Source organism: Lactuca sativa, chromosome 5 (assembly GCF_002870075.4).
Source record: "Lactuca sativa cultivar Salinas chromosome 5, Lsat_Salinas_v11, whole genome shotgun sequence".
NCBI lineage: Eukaryota > Viridiplantae > Streptophyta > Magnoliopsida > Asterales > Asteraceae > Lactuca > Lactuca sativa.
The window spans coordinates 300,921,942-300,940,401 of NC_056627.2; positions in this window are offsets into that span (position 1 = coordinate 300,921,942).

Consider the following 18,460-nt stretch of genomic DNA (forward strand, 5'->3'; position numbering starts at 1 on the left):
TAGCAAGGTTTTAATCTTTTAATAAATTACATTTTTAATTTAATTAAATTTAAACCTTTTATGGATTTATTGATTATCTTTTAATTAATCATTTAATTAAATTAATAATAAGATCCATAAGGATGTATTTTAAATTTTTCAAAATACTAGGGTTATATTTTAAAATTTCAAAATTAATATTCAATTAATTAAATTAAAAAAATTAACCAATCATGAATTCGAGATATGGATATCCAACTACTTAGATAATTATTCATTTTTACTTATTTAAAACATTATTTAAGGTAATTATCCTAATAAATTCATGATATAAGCAAAAAATCCGAATTTTGTGCATCTAACCGTCCAACACGTTGTGGTAAACAATCACCATGCAGTGTTAAACAATTTCGTAGGCCAACACGTTATGGTGGAAGAACACCATGCCTTGTTGGTGGGAGTTCATTACGTTAGAGATTACCCATAGTATTTTAGAGCTGACTCCGGTGATCTTCAGTACGGTCAAGGAGGGAATCATGGAACTCTTGGATGATCGTCTCGGGGATTTTTGGGCCGAGATTGCATTAGGAAAATTGGGGACCCAACGGGAGCTCAAGGCTTGTGGAGCCCTAGAATCTTTCGAGAAGGAGGATCCTATTTCTAGCTCTTTTCATGAGCGATCGAAGGTGGATTATGCATCATGCCTTCCGGGGGATCGATTCCACGATTAGATTGCCACTTAGGTTTCCCGAGCTTTATGCGAGGACTTACCTAACATCATTGGTCGTGTAACTGATAGACTGGTCTCCGGGTTCGAGAATTGGATCTCGACCATTCAGGCCGTTGTTGGGATGGTGGAGGTGACTCGGGAGAAGGAGCTTAATTTGGAGGGGAAAATAGGGAAGATGAGGCAGACTCATGATCCAACTTTGCTAACATCATATGTGTTCTTTTATGTTGTCATGCTTGGTGATAGAGATCTCAGACGCCACGACATTTGTGCTAAGGGTGGAAGAACCCATGAACATGTGTGTGACAAGTCTAAATGTGGCAGGCACAGATGGAAGGGCCACCTTCGCTAAGAGTGCACCCTGGAAGTAGAACTGTGTCATCGTTGTCATCAGCCAGGTCATATCAGGGCAAATTTCCCATGTTTAGTGGTTGTGGTGGCTCAGGTTCCATTGCAGGTGCATCTGCGGGAAGGAGGAACAGAACCCTGGAACACTTCGGGTATGTATCATATTCTTCTCTTTCACGCTTAAATCGTTTTGCTAATAATTCCATAGTGGTGTGTGTGAAATTTTATGCCCTGATTATATAAGAATGGAAGCACCTGTATGAGTAATATAATTATTTTATCTAGAAAGTTGCCATATGCTAGTTTTCATACCGTGGGCTGTGTTTAGAAGAGGCGTGAGTATTCTGAATGGGAGAACAGCAACCAGTCATATCTTTAGTGGCATCAACGAGAATTCAACAGATCTTCAAGGTGGGCAAGCCAGGTTTGAATGAAGAATGTGTAAGGGTGCTTATGGTTTTGAGGTAATCAGGAATTAGTTCAATTATAAGTGTAGGATCGGTAGTTTTCAAGTTTACACCTTCAAAGCAACGTCAGTTGCTGGTTGCTTGGGTATCGTTCTAAGTACGAGTAAGTGGTTGAACGGATTGGGTACTTGTTCGGTATTAAGATATTGATCATCATCAATCGATCTGTCGCCAAGGACTTGTAGTGGATTCAATGAGAAGTACCTTAGGATCTTGGAATTCGTGGAGGTATTGGGAATGATCATCCGGACTTGGAAGGTATGAGGGCTAGGATTGGCTGGTCAAGGAAAGTTAGCTTTTGCAAGCTCAGGTTGTCAACTACTACCACCAGTAGGGATTGAGTAGTGGTAACATATTACTCTTAAGTAATGGGAATGTGTTGTTTGCATGGGTTATTTTAGCCATTGTGATGGTCAGCGGAGATCGAATGGTACCTTTCGGCAAACTTTGAATACATCAATCCTTCGGTAGGAGAGTTGTTGAGTTTTTGATCCATCCATTCCAATTAAGGGTTATAGTCTATACCCCTATGTGAGATGGCTTAAGGATTTGGAGTTGTATCATGGGATCTACTTGGGATTATTGAGCTCATTAAGAATTCGAGAAATGTTGATCAGGTTTGGAATGTTTTTGGTCACTAAGGTTAGACAGTAATGGAATGCTAGCTCGTGTAATCCATGGTTGTTAGCAGTTGGAATTGTCAGGTGGTGGGATGGATTAGGAATCCATCAAACTCTTTACGGAATAGGAGTGTGTAGTTAAATCTAAGTTGGGGAGAGTCATTGTCTAAGGGGCACATGAATGGATATTCAAGTCTCATTGTGCATCAATAGTAATGCATGGTGGGTTTGTGGATGGATCCAAGTTAGGAGTTGAGTTAGATCCTCTCCACCTGTTCTTGTCTGATTAAGGCTATGAGGTACGAAGTATAACTCGAACACCTGGCTAGGTTATAGTCAGATGTGGGTTATGCTCAAGATGATTTTGGTTGGAATGGTAGATGAGTGGTAAGACCATGGGCGGTGACCATGGTAGAGTAGGAGTGTCGTAAGACCGCGGGGTGGCCGTAGCATTCACTAGGTTGGCAGATGGTATAGGAGTGTTGTAAGACTATGGGTGGCCGTAGCATTCACTTGTTTCTTGAGCAATTGTGAAAGCATGGTAAATTTATGTCTGGCTGCAGTTCCTCTAGGTGGGATTAGACCATGGTAGGTCAGGTCGTGAGATTGTTATAAGGCCACACCATTCATGGAATTAAGGAATGTTGTGGGCCGTATGAGGCTGACTGTAATATAAGACTACAACTAGGAATGTAACATTCACATATAGCGAAGTGGATTTGGTTACATCATGTTTGATGATTGGTTATGTTCGGTTGGATCAGGAGGGATGATAGAACCATTATGCCATGCAAGCTAGGTCAGTTCAAGCCAAATAAGACCCTCGTCTAGAAGTTGTGTGGTGTGATTATGTGAGACTATTAGCCTCATCAATCGGTTGGAAATCAGGAATATCAGATAATTGGTAAGTAAGTATCAGACTAGGGAGGTCTCGACTGCATCATAATTGTAGCTATAGGTCAGCAAGATGAGCCTGAGGTGGTACTAGTGTTTAGGAATCGTGTTAAGAGTCGCCTTGTTAATAAGTGGACATGTTAAGTCACTTGCTTCATGGGTTAAATAATCTCAGAGTAATTAGTTTGATCCTACTGCACAACTCTCGTTTGAGTCTAAACGTTGTAGGGATGAGTCTTTTACACGAAGGATTATCTAAGCCTTGTATCAAGTGAAAAGTTTTATGCAGAAACGAATGGTTGGTGATTCAGAGCGGGATGTCCGTCAGGGAGTCAGGCAGGGTTTTAGGATCTCATATTTCGGGTTTGGGCAGGATAGTAATGATTATTCTTCAGAGGTTGTGGAAGAAGTGTTCTAGTTGTCTGGAGTATCGGGGAGGTAGTAAGGAGTGATTTCAAGGACGGAATATGATTTAAGTAGGGGAGAGTTATAACACCCAGTTTTGGGTCGTTTCATAATTTGGGGCTTGATCCGAGGATCAATTATCAAAAGGATTTGGGCCTTGGGAAAGAGAGGATTAGACCCATTTGGTTATAGGTAATGTAGGTTGTGGGCATTATAGACTACGTGATATAAGAGTTCGGTTGTCTTTTGGAGCCTAAGGGTTTAACCGCAAGTGATAAGTTCAAGCCTTTTATGGGTTTTGAGTGTAAGCTCGAGAAGTTTTAAGGAAAAGGGGAATTAATAGAATTATAGATCTTCTCATTACCTTTCTGTGGATATAAAGAACGTCGAAATCAGACGTAGAGGAAGAATTTATGGCCTTCAGAAGATTTGTGGTTTTGGACCCTAGCTGAGTACACGGGGCGTACGCTATGAGTATGCCAGGCGTACTGGGTTGAAGATGATCGTGGGATTTACCCACGTACGTTGGGCTTTTGTGGGAGTACACATGGCGTACACAAGGTAGGGACAAACCCTTATTTTAGGGTTTATGCCATATTTAAACATCTTAAACCACCTTTTAACATTCTTTTAACTAGCCTCCATCACCTTATACCCTAAAATCGGAACCCTAAGTGCCTCTTGTGAGTTTTGGTGCTTGAAGTGAGATTTGGTGGTGTTTTAGTGAAAGAAGAGGAAGAAGAACTCTTCGTGGTTGCTTGGAAGTAGCTTGGGCTTGTAGATCCAGATTCTCCATCATCTTTGCAAACCATTTGAGGTATAAAGTTCTCTACTTGATGGTTCATCATGCTAGATCTAGATTCATGACCTTGCTTGTGCATTTTGGGTTTATTAACCTAAAGTTCAGCCATTGATCTATTTCAGAAGCCATGGATGTTAGATCTTAGCTCCACGGAGGACACTTGTTCAATAAAATATGAACTTTATGAAATATATTGTCCCATGCAAGTGTTAGGAGCCTTATTAAGTTTCTTTTTAAGTGTTGGGTCCCATTAAGTCATGCATGGGTGTACAGTTGCCAACTTTACGTATTAAGTCACCTTCTAGAATCAGATATGAGAGTTTGGCATGTTGTCTTAACCGAATAAGTGCTTAATGGAGTGGATTGGTCATTTGGAGAGTACGTTGGGCATAGCCAGCTGGTACACTATGCGTACTGGCCCCAGAAGAAGTATGTTAAGCATACGTGATGAGTATGTTGTGCGTACTCATCAGATGGACTTTTGGGCTTAGTGTTCACGGCTTGGGCCATGCTTTGGACTTTTAGGGTTTGGGCCTTGTTGGGCCATTAGACTTATGATTTGGGATTTCTTGGAATTCAACCCATGACGGGTTTTGGGCTCAATTTAGAAGATTGAGCCATATTGGGATTTGGGATGCCATTTGGGAAGTTGGGCCTTATTGGGCTTTTGATGCTATTGGATCGGGCTTTGGTTTTGGGAAAAGTAAGGAAAGGGTAGAATGGACTTCTATCCTGAAGGTTGGACATCAGGCTAGGATTTCAGATATGGGTCGTGGACCAGTTTTTAATTTGATGTTATTTGATGATGTTAGCATGGGGATTTTTCCAGACCAGTAGATTGAGATTTTATCCGTGTGATTCAGCAGCTTGAGGTGTGTTTTCTCACTATATCCATGGGTCGAAGACACCAATGTCAGCCCATTACTTCTTATATGGAATGCTAATTGTCATTGTGATGCTTGTGTGAAAGACCAGGATTTGGCCCCTAGAAATTATACGAAAGACTAGGATATGTTCCCTGGCAATTATATGAAACACCAGGATCTGGCCCCTAGCAGTTGTATGAAAGACCAAGATCTGGCCCCTGGCATCTGTATGTAAGACTGGGATTTGGCCCTTGACACTGCAAGGAAAGACCATGGGGGTAGCATGACACATGTATGTTTTGGTATGTGGTATTTTTGGGAAGTCACTAAGCTTCGTGCTTACAGTTTTCATGGTTATGGTTTCAGGTACTTTCGGTTCGAAAGGGAAGGGCCCGACTTGATCGCAATGCAACCACCCATGTTTTCGCAATTTTGCGATTTTAGGATTGTGCTATGATAATTGTTTTTACATTATTACACTTTTAAATGAGTGGATATGTTGAATGGTGTTTATGGTCGAATTAAAAATGATTTTTTTACGTTACAATTTTGGGATGTTACAACAGTGGTACTTAAAGTTTGATAACTTCATGAAGAGGAATGGGTGCAATAGATGTGAGATGGATCATTGTTGTTATTTGAAGAAATCCAAATCCTCTTACATCATCCTATTATTATATGTTGATAACATGTTGATCGATGGATTTGACATGAAGATAATCAATAAGCTAAAGAAGCAGTTGGCCAGTAAGTTCGAGATGGAGGACGTAACGGCTACAAAAAATATTGGGCATGATCATAGCCTAGAGCAGATTTACCGGTATACTAAAACTCGAAAGCCAAGTATATCAAGAAATTTTTAGAAAAATTCAGCATGGTAGATGCGAAAGCCAAAAGTACACCATTAAGGATTCAGTTGAAACTCTCCAAGAAGAAATCTGTAAAGATAAAAGAAGACAAAGATAACATGGCTAAAGTTCCTCACGCATCTTCAATTGGTAGTTTAAAGTACGTGATAGTATGCAGCATACCAAACAATGCTCTTGCAGTGGCAGTTTTAAGCAGATTCATGTCAAATCCAGGAACATAAAATTGGGAAGGAGTTTAATGGCTATTACTCTACTTAAAAGAAATAGTTTCGTGTTCCTTGTGTTTAAGAAGTGTAACACCCAATTTCCAAAATGGATCAGCTAAAGGCTTATGGGATCAATGATGGGGTTTTTGGAGAAAAACTATGTGCCACGACTTGAGACATGGGTAACCACGACGTGGCATGACTTTCATGCAACATCCATTTTAGGTGAGTCTCACGACATGAAAAATGGGTTTTCACGATGCAGTTGTTGTTTCATCCCAAGCCCATGATTTTTAGGGTTTCTTCCATATTTAAAGACCTTAAATAAGAGTTTAGGGCATCCTCTTCAGCCTCCTTGAAGCTTTTAGAGCTCATTTTGAAAGTTTTGGTGATTTTCAAGGAAGAAGGAAGAAGTTTGGTGCATAGATCCAACAAGAAATCCATCCCCATCCTTATTTGTATCTTCTGTACCAATTGTGAATTCTAAAAACCTCTTGTTGGTGATGCCTTCCTTTTAAATATGGTTTATTTGGTATGTTTTGGTCCATATTTCAGTTTTGGATGTATGAAGGTGATAAATTTTGCAACTTTATGCCTTGCCTTAGTCCCTTGGTCATTATATATATATATATATATATATATATATATATATATATATATATATATATATATATATATATATGAATATGTATATGTATATGTATATATATATATATACACACACACACATATTCTCTATTTCTTGGATTTGGAGCAGTTTTCGTAATAATATATGAGTTTTAGGTCCCTTTCTAATATTTTGACCAAGTTTGGGGAAGGACATGTATGGGGCATGAATGTTCATAAATTTTGGATTTTTATTAGCCCTTTGAGCCACTAGAAGCCTCTAGAAAGTATAGGCTAAGGACCTTAGTAAGGTATATCACCTCCAAACACAAGTGATTCAGTCAAGCCAAATCCGAACTACTAATATATGGTTCGAACGAGTACATCATAGGATGCGAACCATGGAAGTCAAGGCTGAGCTATTTGACTTGCAAGAAACGTCATGAATCAGCATTTACGAGTATCATGTCAAAGATACTTAAGGAACAATGCATAAACAACATGTCAACAGTTCAATACGACTTATATAACAAGAATGGCAAGACTGTCGACAATTCATGAGTATTTCTTCGTACCTTCGGCATGGGGCACATTAATGACGATGAGACAGGGACCTGTTAGGCTCGTCCTCATCTCCATTTCCCCACGCGAACAGAGTATGAAAGCATATCAGCTCCTCCATGGATAGGTACACTTTGCTAAACACATTTCACTTATAATTCGATAATGAACACCCATATCTTGCATCTGACTTAGGCATCAGAGTGTTCTCACTGGGTTCAGCGCCCGATGATTGCCTGACGTTATTCTATTTTTTCATGTTCGGAAAGCTTTATAAGAACGAACATTACCTTATTAATCAATTCCACTACCCTGAGGAATAATATTCATCAAGTAGTGCCATCATTTGGTCGCGAAACAAGTGGTTACTACCGACAAGATTATCGACAATTTAGCCGAAGGGGCAAGTCCGTTGCAAAGGATGCAAGATTTGGAAGCACAAGTGGAAACACCTCAAGTAACAACTTTTGTCAAGAAACGCAATATGGCAGGTACTTCAAAGGGCATGAAAATGAAGACAATAAGTTGGAAGAGTAAGAGAACTTCAAACTGTATAAGGAAATGAAGAAGAGGTGTGAAGAGAAGGAGAATCAGAAGAAGGAAAGGAGAGACAAGGAGTGGGATCATGTTTCCATTCATACGGTTCGGTCAAGTAAGTCCTGCGAGAGGCATAGTAAAAGGAAGAATGAAGACAGATGGGGAGATGATGATTCAGGGAAGGCGGTTACCAAGAACTTGGAATATGCACAACTTAAGACGTTTCCACTTTTAGGTGACAACGAACGTGAAGAAGGCTAGGGGAATAGATCAGCTCGGCCAGACAACGTTGAAGCAATATGTACTTTTTCTTGGGAAATCTAAGTATCGAGAAGAACAACTGAAAATGATTATTTTAATGTAATTATATGCTTTGACGATCAATATGAATTTTGCTTAAAATCGTTTGTATTACTTAAAACCGCATGTTGTGCGTATGCCGAATAAATAAAAAATTGTCTCATAGAATAAGCCACAATGGTTTAAACACCATGGTTCGGCTATGTAAAACATCACCATGGTTCGGCCACCATGGTTCGATCACATAAGCCACCATGGTTTAAACATTGTGGTGCGACTATGTAGAAGATCATCATGTTTCGGTCACCATGGTTCGATCACATAAGACATCGTGCTTTAAACACCATGATTTGGCTATGTAAAAGATCACCATGGTTCGATCACATAAGCAACCATGGTTTAAACACAATGGTTCGGGTATGTAAAAGATTACCATGGTTTAATCACCTAAGCCACCATGGTAAACACCATGGTTCGGCTATGAAAAAGATCATCATGATTCGATCACATAAGTCACCATGGTTTAAACAACATGGTTCGGCCATCATGGTTCGATCACGAAAGCCACCATGGTGTAAATACCATGGTTCGGATATGTAAAGATCAACATGGTTCGGCAACCATGGTTTGATCACATAAGCTACCATGGTCTAAACACCATGGTTCGATCATATAAGCCACCATGGTTTAAACACCATGGTTTGGCTATGTAAAAAGATCACCATGGTTCGGCCACCATGTTTCGATCACATAAGCCACCATGGTTTAGATACCATGGTCCGGATATCTAAAAGATTACCATGGTTTGGCCACCATGGTTCGATCGTATAAGCCACCAAGGTTTAAACACCACGGTTCGACTATGTAAAAGATCACCATGGTTCTACCACCATGCTTCGATTACATAAGTTACCATGGTTTAAACGCTGTGGTTTGCCTATGTAAAGAATCACCATGGTTCGGCCACCATGGTTCGATCATATAAGCCACCATGGTTTAAAAACCATGATTTAGTTATGTAAAACATCACAATGGTTTGATCAAATAATCCACCACGATTCAAAAACCATGCTTCGGCTATGTAAAATATCTCCATGGTTCGGTCACCATGGCTCGATCGCATAAGCCACCATGTTTTAAACACCATGTTTCAGATGTGACCATGGATCGGCTGCCATTGTTTGATTATATAAGCCATCATGGTCTAAGGTCCCTGATTTGGTTAAATAAACTAATAATCACTATTCAGTCATTAAGTTTCGGTTTCATGTATGACAAGTAGAAAGAATACAGTGGAAAGTTCATCTAGCTGCGAAACTATGGTTCATTCATAAATAAAGCTAAGCTGATACATATAATGTTAAAATTTATGAAGGAATAGATAAAGCTTACGTCACAATACGAAGTACTTAAAGCACAAATCTAATACAAAATAAATGCTTCAAGAGAGAAGAAAGTTACATTACAGATAGAATATTTTGATTACAATAAAAGATAGTAAAATATAAAGCTAATCGTTGGATCCAGTGTTTGAAGAATCCATTTCCTCCGGCTGCTTCTTCAAGAAAATTTTATCTACACCATCTCCTTTGAACATCTTTAACAAGGTGAAATCAAAGTTGGTAAGTTTAGTAAACCGTTGGAGAACTAATTCAGTACTGTTTAGAAAAGATAAGGGAAGCTCAAGACAAGCCATCATGTTGGATATCAGGAGGCTATTTTAGTGTAGGCCTGATGTTGGCCAAATTGTATGGAAGCCTCTTATAAGGAAGCATTGCTATGACCAAACTCCTTCGAGTTAAGCAAATCCCGGACGAATAAGGTTATCCCGTGTTTCAATGTCCATTGCAGATCGAGCTAATGCTTCTTGGAAATCTGTTGATGGAAGAAGACATCCTGCTTGGCTAATGTGTTATGCATCTCCAACTCTCTGATTGAAGCATCTTTTTTACCTCATAGATGATTGTAGAACGTTCACCCCGTCTTCCAATTCTCTTGCACAAACATCCTTTTCCGAACAAGCAATGTCTAGAGTAGATACTTTCTCCGAGAAAAGTGTCTTTAGACCGGCAACTTACTGCGTTACCTCTTCTAAAGTCTTGGCCGACGAGGCATCACGAGGGCTCGTTTCATCATGTTTCAACTACAAGCCTTTATTCATAAGGCAAATCTCTTCCTGAACACGTCTGGATTCAGACAAGTCTAGTGACATCTGTTTGTTGGAGTAAGTAAAGTCTGTGTTTTCTTGCATTAATTATGTCTTCTCTCGCTCTAGAAACTGATAATTAAATCGAAGCTTGTCCATGTAATCACACAACTTGTCAAATTCCATGTCTCTAGCAGCCGTAGCTACCACACGATCTTTCCTGCATAAAGATAATTCATTCATCCAATGAAGTCCCTCAAGATTGTGAGACCAGGACTTATCCATCCCTTTCTCACCTGTGTTTGTTCCCAGAGAAGGCTTGTTAACAAAAGAGGTTGTAACATCCTGTTTACTGCCATTTCTAGGCTGTGGGATGGAAGTCGATTGTAGAAGGCTTTGGGCCTTAAAGAGGCAAAGTTTAGTCCTTATGGAAGGAGGTAATGATAGTTAAAATATTTAAGCCTTGAATAGTATTTTGAGCCAAAGAGTAAAAAGGGAAAAGTCGTAGGTCGGGTTCTTGCATGAAATATGGATATTCCTTCGAGAAGTTTTTAGTCCAAGATATTTAGATATTATTGTGGGGATCCTCAACACCTTTCCGTGGATATGAAGATCATCGATATCAGTGTTAGAACAAAGACGTTATGACCATTTGAAGTTAGGACGATTTTGGGTTAAGCCGCATACACTAGGCGTACGAGGGAATACGTTGGGCATATTATCCATTCTCATCATCCACCCCATTAACATCCTTCCTTGAAACCATAACCCTAGTTTGAGCCTTGTGAGCAAAAATATGGTGTTTTTAAGTGCTTTAGAGTGTTCTTGATGCATCTTGGAGAATAAGGAGCTCATTGGAGAAGTGTTGGTTGCATTGGAGCTTGTTGATCCAAACATTTTTCACCTTGATCTTTCTTTTGGAGGCATAAAGCTTGAATCTTGATGATGAATTTGTTAGATCTAGCTAGTTTTGGGTGTTATGAGCTTTTGGTCATTTTAGTACATAAAGTTTTGATCTTGAAAGGGTGTGACCTTGTCTTGGATAAAATTGGAAACTTTATCCATCTAAACATCATATTGATTCAAATCTAAAGGTTGGAGACTTGGACTTAACGGATTAATTTGGAAAAGATGCACATTTGTTCAGTTTGAGACTTAAAGACTAGATCTTGGTTGTTGGGACCATTATAATGAATAAATTTGGAAACTTTATCCATTATGGGGCCATTAGGAACCATAAAAATGTAATTTTGGCAATTAGTTCCCTTCTACGCATGAGGAAAGATGTGTTAATGAGTTTAGAAGTTAGCGTTTTGGGTATTGAGCACTTAATAGCCATGCAAGACCATAAAGTTGGAAACTTTATGGTTAAGAACAACATGTGAAGACTAGATATGGAATTTGGACGAAAGAGCTTAAGGAACTAAGATATTAATAGAAGGGAAGGATGCAGCTCAATACAACAGGAGTACCTTAGGTACATTGAGCATATGAGGTCAAATACTGCATTTCTGTTCAAGCCTCAAGTACGCTAAGCGTACAAGTTGAGTACGACGGGCGCACTCAACTGAGTTTACTACGATTGACTTTTGGGTCTTTGACATTGACCTATTTTTGACCAAGTATGACTTAGGGGTATTTTGTGTATTTTGATTCTAAGTTAAGTTTGGTCATGTTCCAATGAATAGGTGACCGGTAGAGCTGATATTTGGAGCATTTTCATGTTTAGAGATCTTTTCAGACTGAGAGCTGATTTTTTTCTCAATGTACTGTAGGTCGAAAGGACCAATACCGACCCAATTGGTTATGTATCCCGGTATATAGGATGTTATTATGTTGTAGTGATATGTTAGATTTGTATCATGGTATATAAGATGTTGCTATATGGTAGTGATCTATAAATCTGCCTGTTTTTCTACTGATTGGTTATATGTTTATCTGATGCATATATGGAGATAGTGTGGTTGGTTTGAGATTATGTTGCTTTGTGATATAAGTCAACAAACTCAGGGCAATCCAACCGGGAGGTTGTGTGTCAGCGCAATCTAATCGAGAGATTGTGGGCCAGGGTAATCCAACCGGGAGGTTGTAGACCCAGCATGCATGATTATATATGTTATATGTTTGTGTGGTGGTACTTTGGGGGAAAATCACTAAGCTTCGTACTGACAATTTCAGTTTTATGTTTCAAGTACTTTAGATGATCATGACAAGGCGAAGATGTGATCGTGCACATCCTTTTGGTTTTGATGACACTGATTTAGACACACTCTGATCTATGATTTCTATTTCTGAGAACAATGTTTTGTAAATGAATAGTTTTGGTTTGGATGGCATCTGAAAACAATGATTTTACTTTATTTAAAAATGAAAATTTTTTCCTTGATTTTTGGGATGTTGCAAGTTGGTATCAGAGCCCTATTTTGAGTGAACTGGATGAACATTCGTGTGAATCCATACTCAAACTAAGGATCTGTGAAAGTTTTCAAAATATTTTCAAAATAAATTCAAATTATTTTTAGAAGTAACCAAGGAAGGATGAGATGTATACGATCAGCCGGAGCAAGAAAGTTTACCCCAAGATACCTATATAGTTATTTGCTTATGATGCTTATGATAAAACTGCATGCTAGTTGTAGACTAGGGATGAATTGCTTGATATACTTGCTTGATGAATGATCTATGATAGTCTAGGAGAATCTCTTATATGCTAGATGAATTTGACATCATTATTGTAGTTTCTTCGTGTATGCATCATAATTGTAAATAACTAAGATTTTATAGCTTGAGAATGTTTGATTTAGCCTTATTTCATGTTCTTGTCTGATAAAGGGATTAGGGTAGAATCAAGTATTCGACTGTCTATGGGATCCAACATTATATATGATTAGCATGCACGAGTGGTTGCAGTATGTACAATGTGAGGAATTATTAGTCACTCTTGAGAGAGTAGATACAGGATGCATGTGTATTTGGGCCTAGTGGTCGGGAATTTTGTATAAGGATATGCCTGATTTTGTTGTGTCTTAGTGCCAGTCGACTCCACTGCTTGAATGTTGCTTTCTTTGTGATGCGTAGGACTCATATTGATGTGAGTTAACTATTAAATACATATGTTAAATTACATGCTACGAAGGTTAAATAATCTTATAGTGAAGGATTTGGTCTTATTTCGTAGCTCTCATCTGAGTCTAACCGATGTAGGGTTGAGTCTTTTACACGAAAGATTATTTAAGTTTTTTTGCATGTAATTGTATTCATGAAGTGGTTACTTGACATTAATAAGGTTTTTGTATTAGCTGGTGGCAGGGGAGGTGGGAATCCAATGAGAGCCTAGGAAATGCTTTAGTGTGGTTGCTACACTGTTTAGCGGGTGTTGGAAGTACTATTATGAGTAGGTGACTTAGAGGACTTGGGATGACTCTTAAGGAATGTATGGATAGGTGTGGAAGGTGGTATTGGGACTGTAATACTGGAAGCACAAGATCCATACTTGAATCAAGGGAAATTTTGGGAACTCTAAGGAGCTGGTTGGGAGTAAAAGGCATGGTTGGATACCATCGTTCGTGGCGGTATTTACGTATCTATCGATCCTTTGGTTATGGTTGTTTAGGCTGAGGATGGGTATGGTGATTGCTTGGGCCTTAGTGGCCATGTTGGTTTGGTTTGGAGTGATGCAAACCTAAATGGTTTAACTGATTTTAAGGTCTCGAGGGTCATGCTCGGGGTAGTGCCAATTGAGTCGTGGGACTAAAAAAAGGAAGTGATTGTGATGATCAACTTGAGGATTGTAGCCGGGGGCTGAGCAACTGGAAGATGGATTAGGAGGTCATTATCCACGTCGGGGATTATATTCTCCTAAGATTTTCCTTGTTTAGAGGAAAGAGAGGGCAAACATGCGATTTTCAAAGTTATGATGCAAACTGTGACATCCCCATTTTCACGGCCAGAAAAGACCGATTTTGTTTATGCTTTATAAAAATAAGAGTACTTCTTTTCATAAAAATGTTGTGGAATTTGTTCCCAGAAAAAATATGATAAATACGTTATCAAAACATTTTCGAAGAAACGAATTTTATTCATTTTAAAACGTTTGGGATGTCATCGTCAATACATAAACATAAGCATAAACAGAACTTGCATTCATTTACTCTAGTGATCTACATCTCTTTTAAATCACTCAGTGTAATGTGACTTCATATCAACGCCTGTGATATAAATAAACTGAGTGGGTCAGGTTGGGAAACCTGGTGAGTACATAGGGTTTTCAACCCACAATAATATAATTATTATGTTTAAACAATTAAACAATCAACCCAATTACCCATCCCCATTATCTTCTTTATTCTTCAGGATCTACCCTAAGAATCAGCTATTTCTCATTCATTCATTCCTAAGGATCATCCTAAGGAAACAACATGAAGTCCATTGTTGCCAATGACACATTGGTCAAGCGCAGCTGCTAATCTTGTCACTTAGGCGCAGCTGCCAGAATTGGGACATTTTCTACGAGGCGCTTCTGCCGGTATTGACCTTTAAACGCTACTGTCATGGTCATAAGGCTCCCTATTAGGCGCAGCTGCCGATACTGTCCTTAGAGCGCAGCTACTAGGACGTTTACCGTAGATCTAAAACATCTACGGGTTGTGGCGCAGCTACCAGTGCTCATCTATAGGGTACTAGGTCCACTGCTGCCAATGTATACCTATAGGGCACTAGGTCCATGCTACTAATGTTCCTCTATTTTAGCTTTTATCCCTCATCATTCATCTACCCATGTTTTACCCAACATATTTTGTAGATATAAAATACTTTATACAATTTACATCATTTAAAACATGTATAAAAATCTTTCACCAGTATAGACAGCAAGTATTCAGACAATATGCACACATAGCACGTAATTTATAATAAAATACTTCATATCTATGTGTAAGATGAAAGGGACCATGCACTCACAACACGTAATATATATTAAATACTTCATATCTATGTGTAAGATGAAAGTAACTATGCACTCACTTGAGAAGGTGGTGACTCGGTACTCGGACAGCGCTTCGTTTACTTCAAAATAATTTCCTTCGACGAAACCTAGTATTATTACCACTAGATTTTAGTCTAATATTTACCGTGACTAATTATTAGTCTTATTATTATTAATATTATTATTATTATTATTATTATTATTATTATTATTATTATTATTATTATTATTATTATTATTATTATTATTATATAAGCGTTTAAATAATACTTTCCAACCACTATGTACGGACAAGGGCCAGACATAAAACACCAGAGGGAATGACCATTTTGGCGTATAGCACTTCTGAAATCCAACAACCCCTATGCGGCCCTTTAAACAAGATTCCCCGTACCGGGAGTAGTTAAAAAGATATTATAACGACACTTACATAAGTCATAATAATAGCTCAAATATTTATTATATGTTCATAATAACAATACTAATTTTAAATATAAAGTATATTAAAATAGGGTAAACATAACTTACTTACAAGGGGATTTTAGCTAGGAGTCGGGCTCTGCAGGGGCAGAACTTCGTCGCTGAATCTTTCTAAGAAAGATTTGTGCAGCACTTCAGCGCTCACCTTACTATACTAAAACTACAGAAAGAGAAGTCGAATCACGAGGGACCGAAATGCTCGAGGGATAAGGAGAGAAAGACTCTTGAATCAAGAGAATGGTGCAAGGAAATATGAGAGCCCAAGCCTCTTATTTATAGTAATTGAATTTACAAAAACTACCCTCCATAATTACTTAATGACCTTATAGTTATATAAATCACTAAACACCCCTTTGTAGTACTATTTTAAATAGATTTAACGATTTTTGTACTAAACTAATATCGAAAATATTCAACCATAGTCTTATAATGACTGCATCGTCGATACCTTTCTAATGATATATAAATTTGTATATATATATGTATACATATATATGATTTATACTTTATTTTAATACGTAAATATGCTATTATATTTTATAACTCGTTCATACGAACTCCGTTTTTGACGTTCTTTATATCCATGTGTAGGCAGGAATGTACCCTACAACTTTCGTTTAGACTCCGTCAGCTAATTTTGAATTTATTTTTAAAGTTATATTTTTAACAGGCCGGGACAGGATTGGTCCGTTAAAATCTCATAACTTCTTCATCCGATGTCCATTTTTGTCTGTCTTTTTATCGTTACACTACTAATAATGAGATCTTCGATTCTCGTTTAGGTTGTGTCGGCTAAAAATCAATCGATCTAAAATTCGAATTTCGGGTTGTACACCGCTAATCCGAAACTTCGAAAAATCATAACTTCTTCATACGAAGTCAGATTTGGGCGTTCTTTTTATCGATGTTCTTAGTTTAACATATTCTACGACTTTCATTTAGAGCACTAAGGCTAAATCTCGCTCTATCATAAATTTACTATTTACGCTTCCCGGTGCCGTGTCTGTTCCGACGCGAAACTTCGACGGGTCATAACTTCTTCGTTATAACTCGGATTTCGGCGTTCTTTATATGTACGGAAACCTTGTGAAATATTCTACAACTTGGTTAAGATTATTTGTTCTAAATAATCTTTTTGTCGAAAAGTCGTTTTCGACCCCTATTGCTTCTAAATTGACTAGCCCGGATCTGCGGGCGTTACACAAACCCAGCATTGGGCTGGATGGTTGCAGTCTCTGACAATAGAACAACAATATGGGAATGCAAAAGAGGATTTCTTGGTATGTATTCCTTGAGATGAGACCAAGGGTTTGTTTCTTGGGATATAGGCAAGTCAGCTGCGAGCTGATGATTTCAGGTGAATTGGGAGTGACAACTTTTGTTGTCTCTGCTGTATCTCGACTATGACGATAATGCCTTTTGCATTGATGAGTGATTCTTGAGATGATCTGATAGTTGGGGGTTTACAGAGAAAGAGTGTGGTAGTCAATTTGTTCTAGATAGGTAGTATCTGTTATGAATGAACTGTCATAAATATTGTTGTGTATCAGCATGGGATTCTTGATATTAGATGTCTTTATGATTAGGGAAGTTCCTGAGCTCTCCATCTGAGATTCAGAATCTCTTTAGGTGTGCTTGGTCTTTACCTGGAAGATCATCTTGTGTTATCAAGTATGCTATGTGTCTAGCTGAGCCGGTTTAGAGATATGGTTTTTTTGCAACACGAGTTGGTGTTAGTTCGAACCCTAAGTAGAGGAGAACTAGGTATTCTGAATGGAGGAACATCAGTATGTTCAGTTTAAGGTATCAAAATAAGTGTTCGTAGGGATCTGCAGTCCGGGTATGCGAGACTTTGGTTTAGGATTTGGTCTAAACGGGGGTGCAGAGCAAGTTCCCATCAGAGGTATGTGTTCATTAATGCAAGAGACGTCTTCTCGACAAGAAGTTGTTGGCCAAGGAATTCGATGTAGCCATTGGTTCCTTTCGTAAATGTTGAGGAATAGGTTGGGTATCGAGTGTTGAGGGATTTTGTCAGCTTGTTGTATAGATTGATATCTATAGCCTAGGATGGGTAGTTGCTAATCGGTCAATCAGTTTTAGAGTTGGTATGTTTAGTCCCTCATGGGCTTTCTACAGTAGTGTATTGGACCAATGGATAGGTTGTCAATGCATTCTCAATCATTGGACTTTCCATTCTTTGTCAATAGTAGAGGTTCTTTGAAAGTTAGGATGTTAGGATAATGTTGTTGGCTTTTTAGGTATGACTTTGGATCTGGCCAGAATCTAATTTTGGCATGTCGCATTGGTAGGGTTGGTAGTTGGGCTGACCGACTAGGGTTTTCACAGCAATTCTGATGGCTCTGGGGGTTTTAACAAGCTACTTGTCTATTGACGGGATTTGTGTGGTTTCAATCAAGGTGTGGGATCTTAGTCATCGGCCATTCATGAGGATGTTTCTGTTAAAGGTTGAGGTTTGTCATTTCGGTTAGATCTACTGGTACCACACCCAATAGGTAAGGGTTGTGAGGAAGAAGGAGTATAGTAGAGCTAGGGTTAGTCATGTGTTTCCATTGGGAACATGTGTAGTTTAAATAAGGTAGCATGAAATCACTTGGTTTGAGTTATTGGCATGGTTTTTAATTTGTTTGTAGTCCTTAAAC